General features: G+C 58.3%; 2 non-coding genes and 1 pseudogene across 2 annotated transcripts; all 3 read right to left on the reverse strand.

Moving 5' to 3' along the window:
• LOC144413503 (large subunit ribosomal RNA) overlaps positions 1–1,074 on the reverse strand; it is a 3,695-nt pseudogene extending 2,621 nt beyond the window's left edge.
• A 288-nt stretch (positions 1,075–1,362) lies between these two features.
• On the reverse strand, positions 1,363–1,516 carry LOC144413231 (5.8S ribosomal RNA). Its single transcript, XR_013469268.1, has one exon. It is a non-coding gene; the product is annotated as a 5.8S ribosomal RNA (ribosomal RNA).
• Positions 1,517–1,814: 298 nt separating this feature from the next.
• LOC144413295 (small subunit ribosomal RNA) lies at positions 1,815–3,624 on the reverse strand. The gene has a single exon (XR_013469329.1). It is a non-coding gene; the product is annotated as a small subunit ribosomal RNA (ribosomal RNA).
• Between the last annotated feature and the right edge of the window lie 254 nt (positions 3,625–3,878).

Below are 3,878 nucleotides of genomic sequence, written 5' to 3' on the forward strand. Positions count from 1 at the left end.
CACCAGAGTTTCCTCTGGCTTCGACCTTCCCAGGCATAGTTCACCATCTTTCGGGTCCCAACATGGACGCTCTTGCGCGACCGCCCCGGCAGAGCGGGTGCGATCGGCCGGTCGTGCGCCGGCGCCCGCACGGGGCTCCGGGTCCGACCTCGTTCGGCCAAAGGCCGCCTTCACTTTCATTTCGCCTGCGAGTCTCGAACCACTCGACGACTCGCGCTCATGTTAGACTCCTTGGTCCGTGTTTCAAGACGGGTCGGGAGGGTGGCCGACGTGGCCACGGACCCCGAGCGCGTCGACGGCGCGCCACCGAAGCGGCAGCCCGCCGAACACCGGCACTGCGTACAGTGCAGGCGAACGACAAGCCAGCCGAACGGCGACGGCCGCACACAGAGAGCGCGCGGCATCCTTTCCTCGATCCGCCGCCGGGCCGCACCGCCCGCGCGCTGTAACACCCCCGCCGGAGCGGAGGCCACCTTCGCGCGGGGACTTAGACCGACGGCAAACCGGTCGTGACCCGCGCCGGTCGCTAGTGCGCTGAGACGGTGCGCGAGCCGACTCGGCAGCGGCGCCTTAAGCGTCCGCGAACCGAGACGGCGCGCCCCCGCACCCAACTGAAAGCGAGCCGGCGACCTGACGGGCCCTCCCGTTTGCCTCTCAACGGTTTCACGTACTCTTGAACTCTCTCTTCAAAGTGCTTTTCAACTTTCCCTCACGGTACTTGTCCGCTATCGGTCTCGCGACCGTATTTAGTCTTAGGTGGAGTTTACCACCCGCTTTGGGCTGCATTTCCAAACAACCCGACTCCGAGAAGACCCGAAGCGGCCAAGGCAAGCGCCCCTATGGGCCTAACACCCGCCGTGGGACGAGGCCTCGATCAGAAGGACACCGGCGCTCGCCGTCAGCCGCACTGGGACTTCCGTACGTCACAACTCGGCGCGCTCGAAAAGCGCGCAGAGTCGACGCTGGACTCTTCCCGGTTCACTCGCCGTTACTCAGGGAATCCCTGTTGGTTTCTTTTCCTCCGCTTAATAATATGCTTAAATTCAGCGGGTGCTCTCGCCTGAACTCAGGTCGTATGTGTCAAGCGGGCCGCTTCTTACACGGCCCGCTGGCATCGCAAGTCGTCGCCGCCGGCGCCGACCGAGCGCGTACCGTCGCCGCCTTGGCCCACGGTCGGTCTTGATCTCGTGACCGGACCGACCGACCTGGACCCGCCCCTCGAACGTAGTTGAACACGTCGAGGGGCCGGCGGTGTACGGGACACGCGGTCGCGCCGAGAAAGCTCGGCGACCGCTTCAACTTGGGGCGACGCCCGGCCGTCTTCGCAGAGGCCAGGCGACGGCCCTCGGGTGAGGACGAACGCGACCCTGAGGCAGACGCGGTCCCGGGATTGACCCGAGACCGCAATTCGCGTTCAGAAGGTCGACGTTCAATGTGTTCTGCAATTCACATTACCTCTCGCACTTGGCTGCGTCCTTCATCGACTCGCGAGCCGAGTGATCCACCGTTAAGAGTCGTCCTCGACGTTTCGCCCGGCGCCGAAGCGCGCGGACGTCACACTGTGGGATCGACCACAAAACCACCACCGACAACAACTGCACAAAAACACCAACAAACGGCGCCGAGCGACCGCCGGGCTGGGCCGGCGGCACATCGAGCGCGGTGCCCAGAAGCCACCATCGCACTCGGCTGCCTTGCTATGCCAACGTGTTACGCGTGTCGCACGGGGCGGAACCCCGATTGACGGCCGCCCTCTCGGCGGCACTCAAAGACAATTCAGTGCGCGGTCGGCCGGGGCCTACCACCACCTTCGGTAATGATCCTTCCGCAGGTTCACCTACGGAAACCTTGTTACGACTTTTACTTCCTCTAAATGATCAAGTTTGATCGTCTTCTCGACACGCCGACGCGGCCGTTGCCAGCCGCGACGGGGCCGATCCAAGGATCTCACTAAACCATTCAATCGGTAGTAGCGACGGGCGGTGTGTACAAAGGGCAGGGACGTAATCAACGCAAGTTGATGACTTGCGCTTACTGGGAATTCCTCGTTCAAGGGAAACAATTGCAAGTCCCTATCCCAATCACGAATGAGGTTCAACGGGTTACCCGGACCTTTCGGCCTAGGTTAGACACTCGCTGCTTCACTCAGTGTAGCGCGCGTGCGGCCCCGGACATCTAAGGGCATCACAGACCTGTTATTGCTCAATCTCGTGTGGCTAAACGCCACTAGTCCCTCTAAGAAGTTAGACGCCGACCGAGAAGGTCGCGTAACTATTTAGCATGCCAGAGTCTCGTTCGTTATCGGAATTAACCAGACAAATCGCTCCACCAACTAAGAACGGCCATGCACCACCACCCACAGAATCAAGAAAGAGCTCTCAATCTGTCAATCCTACCTGTGTCCGGGCCGGGTGAGTTTCCCCGTGTTGAGTCAAATTAAGCCGCAGGCTCCACTCCTGGTGGTGCCCTTCCGTCAATTCCTTTAAGTTTCAGCTTTGCAACCATACTTCCCCCGGAACCCAAAGACTTTGGTTTCCCGGAAGCTGTCGGAAAGGTCGTCATGGTAACGCCTCCCGATCGCTAGTTGGCATCGTTTATAGTCAGAACTAGGACGGTATCTGATCGTCTTCGAACCTCTGACTTTCGCTCTTGATTAAAGAAAACATTCTTGGCGAATGCTTTCGCAGTAGTTCGTCTTCCGCCGATCCAAGAATTTCACCTCTAACGGCAGAGTACGGACGCCCCCGTCTGTCCCTCTTAATCATTACCTCGTGCTCCGAAAACCAACAAAATAGAACCGAGGTCCTATTCCATTATTCCATGCAACACTATGCAGGCGAACAGCCTGCTTTGAACACTCTAATTTTTTCAAAGTAAACTTATCGGCCACCGCCGACACTCAGTCAAGAGCACCGAAGGAGAACCGAAGGTGAGGCGAACGCAACCAGTGACACGCCTTGCGACGGACCGGCGGCGCTCGCCCATAATCCAACTACGAGCTTTTCAACCGCAACAACTTTAGCATACACTGTTGGAGCTGGAATTACCGCGGCTGCTGGCACCAGACTTGCCCTCCAATGGATACTCGTTAAGAGTTTTAGGATGTACTCATTCCAATTACAGGGCCTCGTTAGAGTCCTGTATTGTTATTTTTCGTCACTACCTCCCCGTGTCGGGAATGGGTAATTTGCGCGCCTGCTGCCTTCCTTGGATGTGGTAGCCGTTTCTCAGGCTCCCTCTCCGGAATCGAACCCTGATTCCCCGTTACCCGTTATCACAAAGGTAGGCACGTAGCGTACCTTCGACAGTTGATAGGGCAGACACTTGAATGATACGTCGTCGGTGCAGAGACCGTACGATCCGCGTGGTTATCCAGAGTCATCAAACGTCACAGGACGAACCCGGTCGGTTTTGATCTGATAAAAGCGCGCCTCCCGAAGTCGGCGCTTAATGCATGTATTAGCTCTAGAATTACCACAGTTATCCACTTCGCTTACGAGACCAAATAAACCAAGACTGATTTAATGAGCCATTCGCAGTTTCGCTTTACGAGAACTCGTACTTGCACCTGCATGGCTTAATCTTTGAGACAAGCATATCACTACTGGCAGGATCAACCAGATAGCTGCGACAGCTGCGCTCGGCCCTTGCTGGGCCGCCCGGCGCGTGCTCGTCGCATTCGTTTAAGACCGAGGCGATCGCCTGCGGCCGTACTCAGCTTCGACAGTCGCTGGCCGCGACGTCCACGCTCTCGCCGGCAGTGCCAGGCGGAGCGATTTGCGTTTTTTCTTTGCTCGCCCTCTCTCGGGCTCGATCCATTCAGTTTCGCACAAACAAGAGCTCTGCCGGCCGCCTGCAGCGGTGCCTAAAACCCGGGC

This window comes from Styela clava, chromosome 15 (genome assembly GCF_964204865.1).
Source record: "Styela clava chromosome 15, kaStyClav1.hap1.2, whole genome shotgun sequence".
In the NCBI taxonomy this organism is placed as follows: domain Eukaryota; kingdom Metazoa; phylum Chordata; class Ascidiacea; order Stolidobranchia; family Styelidae; genus Styela; species Styela clava.